Source organism: Camellia sinensis, chromosome 15, assembly GCF_055761805.1.
Source record: "Camellia sinensis isolate YWXY chromosome 15, ASM5576180v1, whole genome shotgun sequence".
Taxonomy (NCBI): Eukaryota; Viridiplantae; Streptophyta; class Magnoliopsida; order Ericales; family Theaceae; genus Camellia; species Camellia sinensis.
Window position 1 is genome coordinate 139,323,086 of NC_138975.1, and position 23,192 is coordinate 139,346,277.

Genomic DNA, 23,192 nt, shown 5'->3' on the forward strand with positions numbered 1-23,192 from the left:
CGATTTTACCTCATATTTAGTAGTATTGTAAAATGAATCAAACTATTTAAGCTTAAAATTTGTTCAAGATTTTCTTATTATGCATCCCGTTAAATTTCAACCCATTTTAAAATTTATTAAGTTTTCAAATTTGTTTGAACGACTGCCACTCGTTTTGATAAACTCATATGCACTATATAAAACAAAAGTTACTCAGGCTCAATCCATTTAAAAACGAGTCAAAAGATAAATAAATTAAATTTAAACATATTTTAAAACTTATTAAAATTTTAAATAAAACCTAAATTTACAATCCTAGTATTTATAATTATTAGAAACAAGGTAAAAATGATAATATAAACATGTTTGGTACTCTCTCAGGTTCAAATAAACAAGCCCATCAAAACAAAGACATTTTTTACACGGTTGAACTTGATAAAGTGCGTGCAAAACATACCAATATGTCTGAAACTAGAATATGAATAATGATTTCAATCTTTAGTAGCAATGAACTTTCATTTTTTTTTTTTTTTTTTATGGTGTTGTTAAGAATGAGGCACAATTATTAATAGTTGAATCTTGCTTGTGAAGGCTCCTAAGACATCATTTGATAAGAGAGTTTGGTGCTTAATTTGATTTTGACTTGTAACTAGATTCACAATTATATTAATTTTGCTACTCTTATTAATATATTTTTATTATAATAAGTAGTGTTTTGGAAAGAAGATAAAAAGTTAATTTTTTTTATTTTTTTAGACTTTTTTATATAAAAAAATAAAGATATAATGTGACCAAAAAATTAAAAAAAAAAAAGAGTTAAAAAGCTAATCTTTCCAACAACAATGATTGTGATCACTTTTTTTTTTAAAAGTCCCGCAATTCCTTTTGGATCTCAACCATTCATAGTATAGAACCCACACATACATAAATGGACCTACACATATATCAATAATTAAAATCCAAAGGGATTTGTGTGGTTAAAAAAAAGGAGTTCCAAGCATTTTTTCTCCTTTCAAATTGTCCCTAAAAAGCAATTGTGTTTTGGGAACAGTGTTTTCCCATCTTTGTCCCATTTGTCCTTTGAGTTTTGTTGGTATTACTAATTTGGAAAGTCTTTATGGTAATTATGGTATGAATGTTGGTTGATTTTGAAGTATGAATATTTTGGGACAATTTGGGGAGAAGCTAAAAAAGTTAATTTTTTGGTTTTTTTAGTTTTTTTTAGCCAAAAAGAGTTATCAAAAAGTTAAAAAATTAAAAAATTAACTTTTTATCAACTTTTCAAAACACCATTTGTTTTTAGCTTATATATACATATATATCTATCTATATCAGAATTGGTGGAGTATAGATGGCTTTTTTTTATTCTTTTTATTTTTTGCCATTCAACTTGTTTTAAATTTTTTTATTGTTGCTTTAGGCAATTTGATCATTCATTGGATTTGTTGGTAAATTCACTTCTTTGTTTAGCCACCTTTAGCATTATGTAAGGTTTAATGATTACATTTGAGAGAAATTACTTTATTAGCCTTTTTATTTTGAGAATATTGCAACTCTAACTTTGTTATGTTATTGTAACTTTTTTTATTTTTTTTATTATTTTGGACAGTGTTTATGAAATTTGGATAGCTTTAGTTTTATAAAATGTATAATATCTTGTTGCTTTCTATATTACATGACTAATAATACTAAAAATATATCGTTATCAATTTTGAATTTATCCACAAAAACAAACGAATGGTTCAAATTGATTTTATTTATAGACCACATACTTTATTAATTTAATCTTCATCATACAATCCATTCAAGATAAATTCAGTGGGTTTATAACATTTTTTTTACTGGACAAGTGATTGTCCTTTTATAAAATATCAATAGTAAAAAATAATATTTGAATTTCTCTCAAGTTACAATATGAATTTGACAGATTAGTGGGATACGTCATAGGTACTCTTTTGATTAGTTAAATAGCTAATTTTATAAGTACCAGTATATTATTAATAGAAAAATTAAATTGATTTGATAACTTTAACAATTTTTTATCATGTTTGTCTCTATCTAAGACACAAGACATACATATGGGTTCTACCACTCAACGTGGTCCTACCAAATATTATAATTAATTAGTGTGTTAATGGATATACTAATTAGTGTTTATAGTATTACTGTTTTAAAATAAATATTTTTTTTAAGACAAACACAATTAAAATAAAATAAAAAAGATACGATTATTTGATCAGCATAATTGTTTTTTAGATATACATGGAGAGTCTTATAAAATGAACAATTTAGATTATTAAAACGAGACTTGTGGTTGGCTCCATGATCTCTTCGAGTTCTTCAAGATTATATTTGAAGTTAAGAAAATGTGAAAGTAATTTCGTAATTTTAAATTAAAATATTAAGATGTATAAAATATATAAAAATGCTTCATTTAAATGTTAATTTCTAAAATTTATAAAAAGTTTAGCCATTTGTACCTCGAATAAAGATAACACACAAATAATCAATTTAAATAATTTAATTAATTTACATGTTTTCATAAAAATATTTTATTTTAATATTTGACCCGTGCCTTGCACGGATTTTTTTTACTTAGTATATATATATACAAAAATGATTGTGAGCTCTAATAAAGGAGCTTTAATGAGCTCTAATGGGAGTGCGCCCCACTATATTTTGACCTTATTATTATTTTTTTTTTTGAGTAATGCTAGAGGTTTTAAATAATCTATCAAATGTTTTACCAAATCTCTTACATAGATGTGGGACCCACACATATGTGGGCTTGTGTGGGTCCCACACCCATGTGAGAGATTTGATAAAATATTTGGTAGATTATTTGGAGTTTCTAGCATTTTTTTTTTTTATATTCTGTCACATCATTAGAGCTCAATTAGAGCTCTAAAATTAGGAGATGTATCATTGCTCTCTCTCTCTATATATATATATATGCTTAATAGTACATGCGGCTATTTCTCCATTTATATTTTGGTGAGAAAGGTTTCTCAAAAATATTTCTCTATTTTCTGACATCTAGTGAAAATGAAAGTTACATAAAATATTTTTCATAATCATAAAAAGCAAATCTATTTAGATAAAAAAAAAATGTTTTCTCCATTTTAAAAGGTTAAAATTATTTTCTAAACTATTGTTACTAAGGCTAGGAACCGCCGCAGTCACCACCATACCATCTGTAACCAAACCAGCTTAAATAACCAAAAAAAAATGATCCATTGGAACAATATTTTATAAAATTTTGCTTTACTCTTTTTGCTTATTTTATTGTCAATTTATTTTGGTTCAGTGGTTAGGAAAAACAGATAAAATTGAATTGGAGATTTTAAAGGAAAGTACTAATGGCTTTAATTAGTTAAGAGTTTTGTTGAAAGTTGAGAACAGTGATGGTGACAACGGAGAGCACATCACATGGCAATATGAGCTGCCATTAAATTGGATTTTGTGATTGATAATGTTATTTGGCTCTGCACTCTGCCCCCTACCCCCTCATTTTTGTTTCCATCTCCCACATACAGTCACACTCACAGTTCCTACTGCTTCTTTCCCTTTTGTTTTCACCTTTTTTTTAGGCTCCATTCCAAGCATGAAAAATGTTTGGTAATTTAAAATTTTATGGTTTAAATGGCTTGAATCTGTCAAAATGATATCGTTTTACACTCAAAGGGCTCGTTTGGTTTGATTTTCTGAAAAAAATTTGAAAAATTTTCTCTACAAATAAGTTTTCAAAAATAACCAAACCAAACAAATTTTCCCAAAAAAATTTCCCAAAACTTGTAAACCAAACAAGTTTTCCAAACAAATCTCTCTCTCACACACATCAAATCAATCACTTTTTCCAAAACTCTATCTCAAAATAATTTTCCAAAACATCTTTTAAAAAAAACCAAACCAAACATGTTTTCGTACTTTTTATCTCTAAAACACATCTCTCAAACACAAACCAAACATACCCAAAATCTGTCAAAACGACGTCGTTTTGAGTGATTTGAACCATTTGAATCACAAAATTTTGAGCTACCTAGCATTGTTGTTCCAAGCATGGATGTCCCTTTCTGATGTAATCCCTCTCATCATTTTTTAGAATTCTACTATTTTGAAATTTAAAAAAAGAAAAAAAAAAGAGAAAAAACTAAGATAGCATAAATTGAACATAAGAAATAGTCTCTCTACACGGAATATGAAATTATACACATTTAACCCTTAAACATGATAAAAACATTTGTTTTCGTGTACAAATTCTAGTTATAGCATTGTTGTTTTTTCTATTTATTTATTTTTTTGAAAGGATTTAATAATTGGAGTCTGATTTCATTTATTCAATGATAAGTTGACGGCGAATAATACCCTTCTGCTTATTTGGTTAAATCAATTAAACTTCCTATTTTAAATGAGACCGATTTTAACTAATTAGAGATGATAGTATTGTTCAGTGAAAATAACAAATCAGTTATGTTTTTGAAAAACAATTATAGATGATTTATGATAAATTTTACAAATTTTAATGATTAAAGTTATAAACTTTTTTTATAAATGTTTAATTATTTTGAGACTATTGTTTATCTATCTACCCAATGAGTGAATTTTTATTTTTTCAATTGGTATATCAAAAAAAGAGGAGTTAATTTCTTGACCTTTAATTATGGTATGCGAGTTCTAATCAGTAAACTAATCCGATAAATGCATTATGTAGTCATGTATGCCTATCTATTGAAACTCTTTTGTTATATGGATCATTTTCCTTCATGACTAGTTGGGAAGTTTTCTTCTCATTGTATCACTAATTACTTCAATAAAACTTTGGATGGTTGTTTAAAAAAAAAAAAAACAAAAACAAAAGCAAAACAAAACTAACCCTAGGTAGGGTTGAACCCACTTTTTAAACCAAGGCAATCATCACAAGCAAACAAAAGAAAATACACGCCACCTAACTTGCTCCCAACTTTCTCAATTGGGCCTCATTATATGTATGTCACGAAATGTTCAGAAGATCAGACATATATGTCTATATATTTTAAATCAAGGGTATCTCCGCCTAGTCCAATTCGACTGAGGTAATTGGTTAATTGAAATCTATCTATGGACGTGGAAATTAACGATTGGATAAATTTTTAGAGGTCTTTTGAAGACTTAAATTCAAAACAATTGGTTTTATTGTCAAATTTTTACCGTTTAATCTATTCTTTTGGATTAAGATAGAGCAAGTTCCTAAATATTCAAAGTGATTGAAAAAGTAATTGGAAAAAAAAGAGTTAAATGTAAATGAAATATAAGTTTTGTTTTTGTTTTTTTTGTTTTTTCATTTTCAAATTTATATATCTAAATTCATGATTCAAACACAATATAAAAAAAAAAAATTCAGCGTAGTTATCTCTTATGAAGCACGGGTATGAGTATGAATATTGGTACTAGTATGACACGGGTATGTCAATACGGTAAAATCCATGAAAAGTGGAGTACGAGTACGGCTTGGTACTCTTGTAAAAAAAATATTTATTTTTAATTTAGAGTAATACAAAAATTAATTAATTAGTTTACTTTGTTAAAATCCAACCCATAATTAACATTTAATGCAAAAAATAAAGGTATAAATCAAAATTAAATGTCAATATATTAAATAGCTTACAAATCATATTTTAATTTTAAAATCATGCTAAATATAAAACTAAAAATAAAAAAAAATCTAGTGAAAGGAGTTTTATTCCTTTAGTAGAAGAAAATATTGTTTCAACTGAGGTAAGGTATGGCTTGGGTATTTATTGAGTACGTCTGAGTACGCTAAAAATTAAGAAGAAAAAATTTGAAAACGTGTTTCGTGTACTCGATACTTATGCAAAAGTACCATATGAGGTGTTGGAAATGGTTATAAAATTCTGGGTAAAACCAGAATTTTTTCCTTAGTTTGGTCTATGTTTTAGGTAGGCCCCGTGCATCGATTTTCACAGGTCAAAGTGGTAACGCGTTCTATGCCGCGTTGTGATTCATGTGGTATATTTGGTTGCTCAAAACCATTACCGAATGAATGGAAAATTGAAGCCAAAGTGTGCTCCATAGAAATGGAGTTTTGGTGAAAATTCCTTAAGGTTGTAAAATGGCTTGTCCCACATTGATTTGGTGGGAAGTTTTGAATGGGTTTATAAGGCATGGATTTGGTACTTGGGGTGTGCCCCAAGGGGTAACCAAGTGTTTTAGAGGGAGAGGTTATGGGCAAAATAGGCTAGACCCATTGGATCCAAAAATCACCACACACGCGCGCCGCCATCCGTCCTATCGGTCAGGCAGGTTGGGCTACGCCTAGGCTTGGGCGCTGGTGCGTGGTGTGTGGTTGGGCTTATTCAGCCCAATACTAATCTTTTTGGGCTAAAAACATTTGAATTTAATTTTATTTTTGGTAAAATAAAATTCAAAATTCAAATTAAACTGGTTTGGTTTTACTGTACATCCAAACAAGGCCCTTCCCGCTTTTTATCTGTTTGAATTATAAACCCAACAGATTCAAATATGTTTGAATTCAAAACCAACACGTTCATACCTGTTTAATTCAAACCCAACAGCCATAATTCCATCTATAAATAGGATAGCCCTCATTTGGATTTTGTAACTCTAATTCCGTCCTTCATAATTCTACAACTATTCTTTTCATATTGCTACATTATTTTCTTCTGTGAGAGAGTATAAACACTTAGTGTGTTCGTTAGGAAAATAATTTGTAGTGCTACTATTGTTTGTAGTAGATCATTTTATCTTGGGAGATAGACGTCCAAATTTTGAAAGCACCGTGGAGAGGACGAATCTGTCTTAAGGACACAGTGTCAAACACTGGACTTGATCAGATAATTATTCAAAGAAATTAATCAAGTAAGTTGTTTAATTTGTTATTCTGTTTTATTTATTTATTTAAATCAGATTTTAATTTTGTTTTTGTAACAAAATAAAATCTGTTTTTATTTATTTTGTTTTATTTCTAGTTTGATTTTTGTAATCAAACAAATTCTCTTCTTTCTTTTATTTCTTTATATTCTAGTTGTTGTTTAGTACACAACATAATTTAATCTACTTAAATACAGTGAAGATTGTCCTACATGAGGTACCACACGCCGATAAATACCCGGGTACGGTACGGCATGCTTTTTGAAGTACCCATGCTTCATAGGTTATCCCCAACTTGTGTGGTCGAATGTAGAGCTGCAAACAAGTCGAGTGAGTTTTAGTATGTTTGGATTTGTTTATTAAGATTTTAATGAGTTTGAATTCGAACTCGAGCTCAATAAAAATTTAACAAACCGAGCTCAAACTCAGTTGGCTTAGGTTTGGCTCGAGCTCGAGGCTGTTTACGAGTCTTGACGAGCCAAAAAATATATAAATTTATACTTATTTATGAGATTAAAATTACAATTAAAATTTTAATTATACAATTATATACACAATACATATAAACATACTAGAAAAAAAAGTTAATTTTTTTATCAAAATAATGATATCTACCACCACTATTATATGAATGTATCATTTATAGTTAGCTATTATTTACATTTATATTTTCTAAATATATAAGTAACATATTTATCTTTTTTTTATACATATTTGTATGAGAAAGAAATAATCCTTCTCATATAATCCTGTTGACCAAGTCTGCGCTCCTCCGTACGTCATCGCTTTATCACCTGAAAACACAAACGTGAGCTAGCCGGCGGGTGTGTGCCGGAAACCTCTCCGATGCCTAAGTCAATAAGCTTGACAAATAGACAAAAGTTCTGTGTATTCAGAAAGTAAAGTTGTGTGTTACCTCCCCAAAGGTGATGTTTGTGAGCTTTTATAGGTTTCGAGTGGCACAATCCTAGTAGGACTTCTACTCCTCCACGCAGAGTCCTCCTAGGATTCATATTCCTGTAGGATAATGCTTATCCTTCAACACCCCCCTCACTGCTTAAACCAAGTGAGATGGTTTTTACCATGGCCGAACCACAACATGACCGAAATAAAACTGGCTATGCTGAGCCACAGAGTAGGCCGAACTATCCTTAGTTCGGTTCTTCCTTATACTCCTCCTTATCTCAGTTCTCTCATGTACAACCCATGGTATGTTTAGACCGAGCTTCCGAGTAGCAAGGTTATGATCATTCTAACCATAACCGAACTAACTCTGAGACCGGCCTAACGACAAGTTGCTTTCGGACCGAAGTAACTTTACACTTCTTCTAGGCCGGAGTAATCTTTTACCTCTCTTGGGCCGGAGTAATCTTACAGCCTTTTTACCCAGCCCTTCGTGCTTTGGGTCATAATGTCCATCTCATAGCTCGGCCCAATTTTCACCAAAATTACCCTCTCAATTGCCCCTTAATGCCATCTGCAAAGCATGATTGGGATTACCTGCCTATCAGCCGAGCTGAAGTTTTCAAGCCTTTCCAGCCGAGCTAAAAAACCTTTAGCCTCTCCAGCCGGTCTAAAAGCTCTTTAGCCTTCCAACCGAGCTTATTTCGCTCCGGGCTCTACTTGTCCGGTCAAAACGTCTCTTCAATCACAGCGACTGTAACGCTTCCCATTCTAATGGCACGTGGCACGCTCTGATTGATTGAGGACGGCTGTCACGCCGGCTTCGTTCTTCATGAAATTTGAACAATCCCGCCTAAACTTTCTCCTTTCGTCCTTTTCACAAAACAACCTTCTCATCTTTGGTTCTACCACAGTTTTTCTCATTTCCCTCATTCTTTCTTTCAAGCTCCATTGCTCCCCAACTTTTGCAACTGTGAAGCTTTGTTTCGTGTGCTTCTTTTACTGCCGTTGCTTCCATCTCCAGGTCTTCTTCTTCAATCTGGTAAGCAAATCCATTTTTCTTGCTCTGTTTTGCTCTCGCATCTGTATATTTTGTTTTGTGTGCTTTTGCAAATGCTTTTTCTGTCTTGCTTTGCTCTGTACTTCTATAGAAAAAACCTAACGGTAGAACATATGAGTATATGTAATATCCTGTAGAAAACTAGCTTTTGATCCAGAATCATGATGCAACCGAACTAGGATACTGTTTAAGCTAGGTAAAACTCTAGCTAGCTTACAACCGAACTAACACCTCATATTTATGTCAGTAGCTTTGAATAAGTCAAACCACTTCTTGGTAGCGCTTAACCGAGGTAACCAACCAAACTAGGTTTGCACTTAGTATACTGAAATACCTGAACTCCAACCGATTTAGGTCTTTGGGGCCAAACCAGCTTTCTTAGTTTTTTAGACCAAACTCAGAAAGTTGCCCCTAGACGATGTACCGGTCTAACAAAATCGTTTCCACAACTAGTATGCCGAGACACTTGCCAAGGTCTGGCTAATAAAAACCCTGCTCAAACCGAGCTACCCATCACCTTGCAGAAACTAAGATAAAACCTGTAGTATCCATAAAGCCGAAGTAGGGCTCCTATTTTCTTACTTTTATTTTGTAGCACGGTCCAATGATCTGTGCTTAACCCCTCTATTTTCTACCTTGCAGACTTAGGTTGCCCAGGCACTCCTCTGCGCGCTCAACCAAGCTACTGAGCACAATTTTTGCACCGATCTAATTTATTCGTAAATTATACAATAAATGGGTAAGTATAGGTATTTAGTAAATACTCCGGGCAGCCTAGCCGAATTCAGAAAAGACTACAATATACCCGATGACGTCCACCTGATTTTGGCCGAAAAAGATGTCATTCCCTGGGGTAATGAAGGCTTTGTCCCCTTCACCCTCTTATCCATAATTGAAACCGGACTACGATTTCTAGTCCAACCTTTAATTTGCGAGTTTCTTAGGAAAACTAGACTGTGCCTTACCCAACTATCCACCAATTCATACCGCATAATAATGGGAATAGCTGAATTAAACCGGCAAGCCGGTCTCAACCTTGGTCTGGCCAATACTCCATTGGTTCGAAGGAAGACGGCTGGGTATACTATCTCAGAATACGCTGCCGTCGTGAGAAGATAATAAAAAACACACCGGATAAGGACTTGAATGACGACGATTTTTTCTGGGTGTCTGGGAACTTTGAGGATCATCAAGCCCAGATTCCTGGCCGACGTATCAATTGGAAAAAAGGGGAACCTGGTAAATTTACTTCGGTTTTCTTGCGTGCTATTTTATATTTCGGTTTATCAATCTTTCAGCCGAGCTAACAGTTATCTTTTTTTCGCAGATTCTGCCCACCTCCATTCTTTATATAGCTACCCCAATCTAGCGACTTTGCGCGCCACACTACGGTATCCAGAACGTAGTTGGGCTAAGCTGTTAAAGTTCGAGCCGACCTACAGATACAGCGGTCGCCGAAAGGCAAGAGTAACCGACTTTCTTCTTGAGGAGGCCCCAGAACCGGACCCAACTTTGCCAGAAATCAGACTAATCCCACTAACAGCTGAAGAGGAGATGGCTAAAAAGAACAGAGTAAGGGCACTTCTAACCGAAACAAACAGGCCCGAAGTACCGCTACCAAGCCAAACGCAGCCTGCCGTTGTGGCCCTCCCTTCTCAACAGCCTTCTTCATCCCGCCCCTCTAAGCGCGCCCGATCTACCCCGACCGAACAACAACTTGTGGATGAGGACGAATCCATCCCTCCACCAAGTCCTCAACCCATCCTTCAACCGGAGCAATCTGACCGAGCTGACTCCTCAAAATGGGCTCCAGTTCTCTCCTTTCAAAACCGAAATATTGAGGAAAGTGACTCGGTTGTTGCTGAGAAGGACCACTTAATGGCTTTCAACCTAGCCAAGAGTGTTTGCCTTCCAAAAGATATGGAGCACCACAATAAACAACTCAAAACCGAACTGAAGGCCATCCGGTCATCAACAAAGTCAATGATCCTGGTAAGTGGCTCTCCCTTTTCTGTCTAATTTTTCCCAACTGTCAGTCCGGCTGAAGAGAGTTACTATTCTTTTGCAGGCCATTCAGAAGAACAATATTGCACATAAAAAGGTGCTGGAGCTCCGCAAGACAACAAGGCATGCCATGGCAGACGCCGAGGCAAAGACAGCCGAACTTGAGAATGCCAAGAAGCGGATAGCCGAGCTACAGTTCGAGAACGGTCGCTTGACCGGACTTGTTAGCTCGGCTGAAGCTGAAAAACAAAAAATTGCAATAACGGTGAAAGATAAATATTTGCGCGAGTTGGCCAAACTCGAAGGCAAAAAAGACGCCGAAATAGCGGATCTGAAGAAGAAGATCAGTGATGCCAATGCCCAAGGTTTCAAAGAGGCGGAGGGCCTCTACATTCCGCAATGCGAGAGGGTGAAAGACTTGTTCTTCAAGTGTGGCTGGAGGAGTGCTGTGGAATAGCTCGGCTGTGGGCCTGAAACCGAGGTCTACAATGCTCCACAGTACTTTATTCCGGCCTCACTTGCGGAATATGCTGCTTCGGTCCAAGAACAATTTTTGCAGGATTCAGATGATTCAGACGATGAGAACGAACAAACTGTTATTCCGGTAGTCAACGCGCAAGTTAACGATCAATCAGCTCGGTTGGAGACAACGGTGGAAGACCTGACTGTTGAGCCATCGACTGATATCGTTCTGCCAGTTGCTACTGAGACGGATGTTCCATCTGTAACCGGAGTTCAAGTTGACATTGATGCCGAAATTGAAGACCTTTTCTCTTGATTTTGTACTTTTTCTTTTTTTTTGCTACTTCTTTACTCTTGTAACCGGGCTATGGCCCCTCCTTTGTATTTGTTTTCTGATGAATGAAAATTTTCATTAACTCTTACTTCGGTTGATGTGTATGTTTGTACTTGTAATGATTTTTCCACGATCTTTTATCTCGGTTTTGGCTACTCAAACTAACTATGCTTTACCAGCCAACCACTCCTTAGCCGACATAATTACTTCGGCTGAGGAGTACTCAGAGTTGGTTTATTCCAGCCAACCACTCTTCAGCCATACCCTTACTTCGGCTGAAGAGTACAAAAGAGTTGGTTTAATCCAGCCAACCACTCTTCAGCCATATCCTTACTTCGGCTGAAGAGTACAAAGAGGTGGTTTAATCCAGCCAACCACTCTTCAGCCATACCCTTACTTCGGCTGAAGAGTACAAAGAGGTTTAATCCGGCCAACCACTCTTCATCCATACTCTTATTTCGGCTGAAGAGTACAAAGAGGTGGTTTAATCCAGCCAACCATTCTTCAGCCATACCCTTACTTCGGCTGAAGAGTATAAAGAGTTTGTTTAATCCAGCCAACCACTCTTCAGCCATACCCATACTTCGGCTGAAGAGTACAAAGAGTTGGTTTAATCCAGCCAACCTCTAAGTTAGTTTTTCCAGCCAACTTAGAATAATGTTTGGTTATTCCGACCAAACGTCCTGCAGCCTGGATCCTTATCCTGGGCTTAGGAAGGGTGTTGGTTTAATCCAGCCAACCTCTAAGTTAGTTTTTCTAGCCAACTTAGAATAATGTTTGGTTATTCCGACCAAACGTCCTGCAGCCTGGATCCTTATCTTGGGCTTAGGAAGGGTGTTGGTTTAATCCAAACAACCTCTAGGTTACTTTTTCCAGCCAACTTAGAATAATGTTTGGTTATTCCGACCAAACGTCCTGCAGCCTGGATCCTTATCCTGGGCTTAGGAAGGGTGTTGGTTTAATCCAGCCAACCTCTAAGTTAGTTTTTCCAACCAATTTAGAATAATGTTTGGTTATTCCGACCAAACGTCCTGCAGCCTGGATCCTTATCCTGGGCTTAGGAAGTGTCACGACCCAAACCCGCCCCGAGAAGGTTGGCATCGTAACCAGCCAGTAATCCTAGATTACCACAGGCCTTTCTGTACAAAACATACATAACCGGGGCTTGCGGAAGCGAAAACAAAACACTAATAGTCCAAAGAGCTGTGCATTTATATGAACATACATTACATGCCAAAAATGTTAATTTACCCACTACATTACATCACATATAAACAAAATTCATGTACAAAACATAGGCTCACGCCACATGTACAACCAAAACCAAGCTTCCTAACGGCCTTCTAGGCCTAGCCCCAACTCGGAGGCACCAAAACACCGGGTAGGCTTCAAAACGGCGGCTCGGCTCGAACTCCGCCTAGGCTTGACTCCCAGAGTGCTCACCTATAAATACATATATACAAACAATGAGCTAAAGCTCAGAAAGTAACATTAAAGTAAAGGGGTAGTGAACGAATTCCACATTTCATATATCCATAAAACAAATCATTCATAAACATAATCATCTCATATCAGAACATACATAATGACATACTCCATAGAACATAACATTTGTCGTCCAACGACTAGAGTAACCGGTCCCGGACACCGATTAACCACATACCGAGATCTCGTAAACTGGTCCATTTAGGACTATCTATGGATGCCATACTAGATTCGCAAACTGGACATTCGTTCACAGAAAACATTTATCATTTCAAAACCATAGCATAACGTAGCACTTTTAAACATAGGTCATACTAACATATCTTTACAGAAATGTTATTCACAGTGGGTTTCCAAAACCGATTGCACGGTCTTCGCCTCCTGACCTGCAATTATCAACATATAACACATTTCTTCAATACACATTATCATTACTTCACTTAATTCATGCCATTCTATCTTTTCTTTACTCTATTTCATGATTATGAGATGCTAAATGATGCAAATGACATGTGAAAATCATGTAATTCAACTTCTCAAAACTTCCTAAAATAAGTCCCCCGCTCGAGCGCCACTTTGTCCGCTCGAGCGGACTGCACAAATCCAAAACTGCTGGGAGGCCGATTTTCACGCTCGAGCGGGAATCCCTCCGCTCGAGCGGACCACGCGAAAATCTGAAATTCTGGACTCTTCTCAAGCTTGGATCTTTCCTTTTTGCAAAACCACTTCAACATTTATGAAATCCAAGTCTCAAAACACTTGAAACACAACTTGAATTAAACATTATAGCTTCTAAACAAACCCAAATGCATCATATACAAAATCCAACCTTGATTGAAGATGAAAAATCATAAAACATGTTCATAAAAGCTTCATTCTTAAATCCATGGAGGTTCTTCCTCAAAATATGACAAATATAACCATAAATCATCTATTCATGCCATGCATGCTCGAACGAAACATATTTTCCCTTTCAATCCTCTTATTTAACATGAGATCATTGATGCATCAACCTTACGTCAAGAATTTAGAGAAGATCCTTACCTTGATTCTTTAATTGAGGAAGATTTAAGCTTGATTTCCTCTTTTCTTCCCTTTCTTTCGAACTCCCTCCCTCTCTCTCTCTCTTAGATATTTTCTTTCCTCTTTTGTTGAGTCAATACATGGTCAACATAGTCCTTATCCTTATCTATATATCATAAATATAGAATTGTGCCATAAACATGAGCCAAACAAGGCTTAGCGATTCAGACAAAATTCAGTCCTCAATTTATTTTCCCAAATGGTTCGAAAAATTCCCGGTATCACATAAGCGTGCTCAATTTCGTTTTCTGAACCCATTACGGTCATCAATTTCAGTCCCAAAGCTATAGTTCCAACAGATATTTTTCCAATTCAAACAGATATTCTTCAATTAATTCGCATAAACACATAATTAATTACTGATAAATATGACACATGTTTTGGGGTCATTACAGGAAGGGTGTTGGTTTAATCCAGCCAACCTCTAAGTTAGTTTTTCCAGCCAACGTAGAATAATGTTTGCAATACAGCTAACTTTTACAGAGAACAACTCATGCTGAAAAGAATCGATTGTTTTATTGAAGAAAAAGAAATTACACATGTTTGAAAAGAAGAAAGTTAAAAATAAAATAACTTGAGATTGGTCGTGTTTCATGGCCTAGGGATTGCTTTTTCCGTCCTTGTCTTCTAAGTGGTATGCCCCTTTGCCTGCTAACCCAATCACTTTGTAAGGACTTTCCCAGTTTGGCCCTAGCTTGCCATCTCCTAGTATCAAGGTGTTTCCCATTACTCTGCGCAGCACCCAATCTCCGATCTTGAATTGTCTTGGATGTACCGTTTTGTTGTATTTCCTGGATAACTCTTGTTGGTACGAGACAATGTGGACTAATGCTTTTTCTCTTCTTTCTTCGGCGAGGTCGAACTCAAATGTTATGGCCTCTCCATTTAAGTCAGGATCAAAATTTTCGCTTCGAATTGTGGGGATGCCAATTTTCAGTGGGATTATTGCTTCCATTCCATAGGCTAAGGAGAATGGTGTTTCTCCTGTTGATCGTCGCGGTGTGGTGCGGTAAGCCCATAAAACATGAGGAAGTTCTTCTGCCCATTTGCCTTTTGCCTTCTTTAGCCTTTTCTTCAGTCCATCCAAGACAACTTTATTTGATGTTTCTGCTTGGCCATTTGCTTGAGGATATGCTGGTGTAGAATTGTAGAACTCTATCTTGTATTCTTCACAAAAGTCTCTGAAGATTCTGCCGTCGAACTGAGTGCCATTGTCTAAGATAAGGGCTTTTAGTATGTCAAACCGAGTGATGAGGTTTTGCCAGACGAACTTCTTCACATCTCTTTCTTTGATTGATGCCAATGCTTCTACTTCCACCCACTTTGTGAAGTAGTCTGTTGCTGCGAGAAAGAACTTTCTGTTGTCGGGTGCTGTTGGAAGTGGTCTTACTATATCCAAGCCCCACATTGCGAAAGACCATGGGCTAATTAATGGTAGGAGTTCTTTTGCTGGTTGATGTATTTGGTGTGCGAATTTTTGACATTTCTCACACTTCTTCACATATTTCTCGGAGTCTGCCTGCATGTATGGCCACCAGTATCCTTGTGAAATGGCCCTGTAAGCTAGCGATCTTTCTCCTTGATGGCTTCCGCACACCCCTTCGTGTATCTCGTACAAGAATGTTTCCACTTTGCTGGGGTGGACACACTTTAGATAGGGTCCTAAGAACGACTTTTTGTATAATGCCAAAGATGGGGAGAGCCAAAATCGCTGTGACTTGGCTCTAATTTTGTTGGCTTCTTTCTTTTTTTCCGGTAGGACGCCATCTTTCAAGAATAGTATGATGGGATCCATCCATGAGGGGCCTAGTTCTGTGCAACATACTTTTTCTGCTTCGGGGTCCTCAATGCTTGGTCTTGGTAGGTAGTCGATTAGTAGTGTATGAGGGATGGAGGTGTCTGCCATTAAGGCGAAGCCTGCTAGTTCGTCTGCTCTACTATTTTCCTCCCTGCCGATTTGCTCTATCCTCACTACTTCGAATTTCTTGATCTCTATTCTGACCAATTCTTGGTATTTGGCCATCCTGTCATCCTTTGCTTCATAGTCGCCAGAAATTTGGTTTACCACCAGCTGTGAGTCGCTGTAAACCATTAATTCGGTAGCCTTCATATGGTATGCTGATTTGAGTCCTGCTAGAAGTGCTTCATATTCCGCTTTGTTGTTTGATGCTGGGAAGCAAAGATTGATTACTTGCTCCACAACCAGGCTGTCTAGTGAGATGAGGACTATGCCAAGTCCTACACCATGCCGGTTGGATGCCCCATCCACAAAGAGCTTCCACATCTCAGCAACGAACAACTTCCAGCAAATGGAGGGGTCAGATGATGTCGTGGGGTCAAAAATGTTACTGATGTTTTCTTCAAGGTCCATGTTTGCTGTCTGCCCCTCGCTATCTGACTGAACCAAGTCTTTATTTTGTGGTGAGTTTTGGTTTGTTGTAGCTTGGTTTGCTTCTTCCTTGCTGTCTATAGTCTGGTCTGCCTTGGAGTCTGACTGAGTACCTTCTGCTAGGGGTTGCGCTATTCCGGCGTCAACTTTCATCCCTAGTTCGGTTGTGTCAGTTAGGTCGACTGGGCAGATATGATGACTTCCAGGAGTAAATTCTGCGACGAAGTCTGCCAAAGATTGGGCTTTTACTGCGGTTCTAGGTTGGAACTTGACGTCGAATTGTCCCAGCTCTACTGCCCACTTCAAAATTCGCCCAGAAAAGTTCACCCTCTCAAACAAAGCTTTTAGTGGGAAAGCTGTGAGGACGACTATGGGGTGGGTGTGAAAGTAGTGTGCCAATTTCCTGGAGGCCATCATCAAGGCTAATGCCAGTTTTTCCAGTGGCAAATACCTTGTTTCGACTCCCAGCAATGCCTTGCTGACATAAAAGATGGGCAGATGTTTCTTCCGCCCGGACCAACACTGCGCTAATTGCGTACTGAGAGATTGCAAAGTATAGGAAGAGTTCTTCTCCTAGTATTGGGGTGACCAGCAATGGTGGGGAGGACATGTATTCTTTCAGGTTTTCCAGTGCTTGGTCGCATTCTTCATCCCATTCGAACTTGGCTTTTAAAGCTTGAAAGAATGGTCGTAGTCTGTCTGACGATCGGCTGATGAATCAGTTGAGTGTAGCCGCCATGCCGGTGAGATGCTGTACTTCTTTTACTGAGTTTGGTCTCTCCAACTCCTGAATTGCTTTGATCTGAGAGGGGTCCGCTTCTATACCCCGGTTGGTCACAAGGAAGCCTAAGAATTTGCCAGATCCTACGCCGAATGCACACTTAGATGCGTTGAGGCGCAACTTGTGCTTCTTTAGGATGTCAAACATTTCTCCTAGGTCCTTTAGATGGTTATTTTCATCCTTGCTTTTGACCACTATGTCGTCGATGTAAGCCTCCATCGTTCTTCCTAACAATGGTTCAAACATCTTGGTGACCATTCGTTGGAATGTTGCCCCTGCGTTCTTCAGGCCAAAGGGCATGACCTTGTAACAGTATAGTCCTCTCAGAGTTGTAAAGGATGTGACCTCCTGGTCTGGTTCATGCATGGCGATTTGGTGGTAGCCTCTGTATGTGTAGACACCCCATTTTTGACCGACCTTAAGACTCAGACGTCACCGATTGAGCGCTAGGTGATGCTGCATAATTTGCTCGTTCAGAAGTTTCAGAGTCGCGGCCGTGAGCCCTGCCTCCGGACTTCCGAACCCTTTTCTGTGCCTTGTCTCAATTTGCGAACCAGACTCGGTTTTCTCTGTTTCTTTTTCCGAGGGAAGGGAGAGGTCCCGTAGACCATCTCTCAATGTCCATAGGCTACATTTGGTGGCCGTAGGCCATTTTGCCCATTTCGGAGTCCGGTTCCCGGTTTTCAGAGCCGTCAGGCCCTGTGCCTCGGTTCGGGACCGCCTAACCATCTCCGTTTGCTCCGATTTTTGGCATACACCTTATTTCATCCCTTTTGAGGGACACTGGGGGTTGAGAAACCCACTTCGAGGTCGAATACCATTTTCGGTGCTTAACAGCCCATTTTCGGGACCCCGAACTGCGTGTTTTGGCCCCGGAACATTCGTTTTGCAACGGTTTTCGTTTATTTTTGGCAGGTACCTCTGTTTTATCACAGGGAAGGTCACTGAAGGGTGGGAGGCCAGCAATTGTTGCAGCAACCAGTTATCTCTCTTCCGGAGCCTCCCGGCGCCCGTTTTTCGCACTTCCGAGCTAATGTTGAATACCTTGGAGCTAGTGTTGCCAACTTTCAACCACATATCTGTGATCTACACATCTGAGAGGCCCCTAAAAGTTCATGGCCGGCCATTAAGGTCACCTGACCCTTTTGACCCCTTTCTTCCGGGCTAATGTTGAACCCCTTGGACCTTTTTCTTGAACTTTGAGCCACATATCTGTGATGTACACACATAAGAGGCCCCTAAAAGTTCATGGCCGGCCAGTAAGTCAACTTGACCCTTTTGACCCCCTCTTTCCGAGCCATTGTTGAACCCCTTGGGTCCACTTTCTTGGAATTTCAACTACATGGTTGTGTTGTACACACATAGAGGTACCTCCCCAATAGCTGGCCGGCCAGAAAATCACATTGACCCTTTTGACCCCTAGCCGGCCGGCTAGGGGGTGTGGCCGGCCGGCCACCTCCAGCAAAAGTGTGAGGCCGGCCTGCTTCCTTGCACTGTACCCTTTCCAGCTGTGGGGCAATGTCCTCCAGATATTTTCTGTATCCGGGGGATATTTTGTGGGGGAGTTTTTCCCTCCTTCTCCCCCACCTTTACACCCCATTTTTGATCCTTATAACCAGCTGGTGGCCTTCTCTACAAGGGTTAGAAAAATTATCCTTCAAAGCTCCATAGCCATCTCCATCTTCTTCTCTCTCAATTCTTCAAAAAACCCTAACCCCCTAACCATCATTCCTTCTACACCACCAAGCTCTACCACCACCATCTCATTTCCAGCAACAAGGGAGGATTCTTGAAGGCTAAAGAAGCCGCAAATCAACCCAAGAAGCAACAAAAGTTTGGATCTTCAAGGGTAAGTTACACTTTGATCCTTTTGACCCTTTTCCTTGATCTATTTCTAAGCCTCATTTATTTTTGGTTTCAAGCTCCGGCCCTAACTGAAAAGGGCCATATTTTGAGCTCATCTTCACTTCTCATTAAGGGCTCAACCTTGTTTGAGCCCTCCATAATATACTTGCTTCATTGATCATCTTGTATGTCATGATTTTGCATGCTATCTTTGGCCCATGAGCAATCTGTTTTTGAGCATGTTATAAACTGATATTGGGCTTATTTTGAGCCCCTCTCCAACATTGAGTAAGGGCTCAACCTTGTTTGGTGTCTCCATGTGTCACTTGTAGTTCAATCCCTTATTTGGCCCCATTTTTGCATAAATTGATAGCCCTCTTTGCTTCTGTTTTTGGCTCTTGGTCCGAACTAAAAATGGCCTTATTTTGGCCTATACTTCATGTTTCATTCACATTTTTTTTCTGTTTGGTGATTATTTTATACACTTCATGTTATAGCACCTTCGGATGCCTAATGTTGCATTTCGGGACGTTTCCTTGCATTTCATGTCATTTCGCTTCATTTCGGGACTGTTTTCCCCCATGTTTTAGTGCTGAAATTCCATTAGTATGCTTGCATATCATTTTTGCCATATTTCATCACATTCTATCATCGCCTCGGTTTGCGTGCCTGTGTGCACGCATTTCGAGGCACCTCATTTTCTGCCATCGGCATCTTATGTGAGTGCGGCTGAGGCTCTCTCATGTTAGTATAAGTCCATATTGCATTCTGTATGTCATTTGCATTGCGTATGCATCACCTTAGTTTGCGTGCCTGTGTGCACGCATTTCGAGGCACCTCATTTTCTGCCATCGGCATCTTATGTGAGTGCGGCTGAGGCTCTCTCATGTTAGTATAAGTCCATATTGCATTCTGTATGTCATTTGCATTGCGTATGCATCTTCTCGGTTTGCGTGCCTGTGTGCACGCATTTTGAGGCATCTCGGTTTGCGTGCCCGTGTACACGCATTTCAAGGCATCTCATTTTCATAGCATAGTGCATACTAGGTTGTATCTTAGATCGCATTCTGTCATTTTCTCGATTTGCGCGCCCGTGTGCACGTATTTCGAGGCATGTCATTTCCATAGCATTGTGTATGTTAGGATTGTATCTTAGTTGAATTTCATGCATATCATGCATATTGCATCGTGTCCGGAATAGGAGTTAGCTCGGGCACGGGAAACGAGGTACATTTCGTACTCCGAGTGACGGAATGTGTCTCAATTCCCCAGTCACCGACACTCCGGATTATCCATGATGGAGTTAGGTTTTAGCTGTAGTTTCATGTGCATTCATCCTATATTGAGTTGTGCATTTCGACTCCTCGACCATCATGCCTCGGTATGCGTGATTGGTGGCACGAGGATCGAGACATGCATATATTTGTGCAAATACATTGCTATGCCCCTTTCCTGCTCTCTGTTGCAGCAAAACCAGGAATCAACAACCTTTTGGGGCTTGGCACGCATTTCAAGAACAGGTGTAAACAGAGGCTAATTGGGGCATTCCGGTGGATTTCCGCGCAAGACAATCCGGACATGCATCATCCATCAGAAGCAAGGCAGTCCCTGGCTTGCATGCCAGTTTTATTTGCTTTCTTAGTTAATTTGTAAATTAATTAGGAATTTGTACATATTCGGACTGTAATATTTGGACTGTAATATTCTTTTATTTGGGACTGTATATTTATTCGGACCCTCTGCGCGAGGGCCACAACTGTAATAAGTGTGCGTGTGTGTGTTGTATGTCTTCCAACCCCACGTCTTTCTCCCTTTTATTTATCCGCTTTTGATGGTTAGATTAGGGCATGTTTAAATTAGCATACAGTATGACAGCATGTTTGTATCATTCATCTGTATTGCATGCACCGGGCTCGGCGCATCATACTAACTGCATTGTATTTTCAATTTCAAAGTTGAATACATGATAGTTGTAACATTTCATATGCCATCTTAGAATAGCCGAGCCTGCTATAAATTGCATTTTGCATGTGTTGCATTAGGCATTTCTGTACAGTTAGGATCATGCATGATTTCTAATGAGGTTTCTATTTTGGCTTGGAGTACTCGGTGAGTTTTATGCTTTAGCATCCTTGCATGCGTGTGAGTGTTGCCATGAATAGCATGCTTACCATGAGGCTATGTGCTTATGTGATATAACTGCCTGAATGCCTGTGGGTGAAGGTCGGGTTGTTTAAATTGGAACAAATCATTGACTGTGAGTTTTAAGCCCACTAGATAGTGGCAAAATCACATTTTTCTAAGCCCACCCGAGGGTGGCAAATCCACGTCTTAGCCTACTTGCGAGTAGCATCATCAAACCATTTTCAAAAGCATGAAATGTTTTGTTCCAATTCGGGCGACCCAGTCTATACTTATATGCTGTGTGCATCACATAGTAACCTAGGCTAATAACCGGAATAAGAACACACAAAGTTTTCACAAATAGATATCACGGTTAGTAGAGGCCGATCTTTGATCGGGCGAGCGGGGGTGCTCACGAAGTGACCTTCCCCAATCGTACCCAAGTTCCCGAGCCGAGGCAACTTTGGTGATGACGGACACGTGGCCTTTGGCACCGAGTCAGGGTTTCCTAAATTTTCCAAAATAAAATATTTAGGTGGCGACTCTGTATCTGGCAAAGCAGTCCATGTTTGGCACTTCTTTCAAAAATCTGTTTTTTCTCAAAACGATTTGCCGGATTTGGACTCTTTGGTTCAGACTTAGAACCGTGACTACAAAGTCGAGTCCGAGCTGTGGCGAGGTCCCCCGCGGGCTTGTTACAGTTTCTGGCGACTCTGCTGGGGATTTAGAGAACTTGACTCGAACTCATGATATCTGTTTTTGACTACACTTGTGTGTTTCTTTGCATTGCATTTGCATTGGTGCGCCTAGGACACCGTGTTTGCCATCTGCTATTCCTGAACGGTTTGCCGGAGGCTTGTCTTGTCAAGGCATGACCATAAGGCTGATCGGTTGTGGGCTCTGCCAGTATGGGAACACAAACCCCGGTTTCACCGGGGCACCCTTTTGACCATTCGACCTAGTGCATATTCGGATCCATAGTGACCATTCCAAATTAGGACAGGTTGCTTACCCGTTTATAGGTTGTTTGAAACCGCTGCGTGCGTAGTGAAACCCTAGCTCCTGACAAAATAGGACAGGGAAACCTTACCCCTTCATAGGGGTGTTTTGGCTCTCACTTATCTGTTATGTGCTTTAGAGTGCGTCTCTACAGGAATGCATGTATCAGTGTATGAGTTTGGGCATCAGGCCTGCGGGCACCAGTTTGCGAGTTTGGGCATCAGGCCTGTGGGCATTACTATCAGTATTTGGGAGTCAGCTTTACCCGTGGGTATCAGACTCAGTTTAGGGCAGGATTTTGGGGCAGAATTCAGTAGAGGGCACACTCATTCAACTATGCTTGTATCCGTTCAGATGGAATCAGGCTGAGATGCTGTCTGTTTTCTCTTTTGCTAGGTAGTCTGGGAACCATAGCTTCTGAAGGCTCCAATATCCCCCGAGGTTCATCGAACTTGTGCTGATAGACTTTGCTAGGTCAGAGATTCAGTTCAAGGGCAATCAGTGTTCCTCCACCAGAGGCAAGGGATAGATACCAATCAGTCAGATGGAACGGCAGAACACATCAGGGATAGAGGCCATGATGCGCCAGATGCAAGAAAGTATGAAACTCATGCAGCAGGACGCTGCCCGTCAGGAGGAGTTTTCCAAACAGCAGGCCGCAATCATGACCCAACAGGCCGAACTGATTACTAGACTGCAACAGCAGAATGAGGCATCTGCTTCACAACAAATCCCTCCTCCGGCAGGGGCTCCATTACCCGAGCAGACACCTGCTGTTCGGAACGCTCCTCCAAACATCCAGAATACTGTGCCGACTATCCAGAACCAGCAAGAGGACACAAGTCTTCCAACGGGG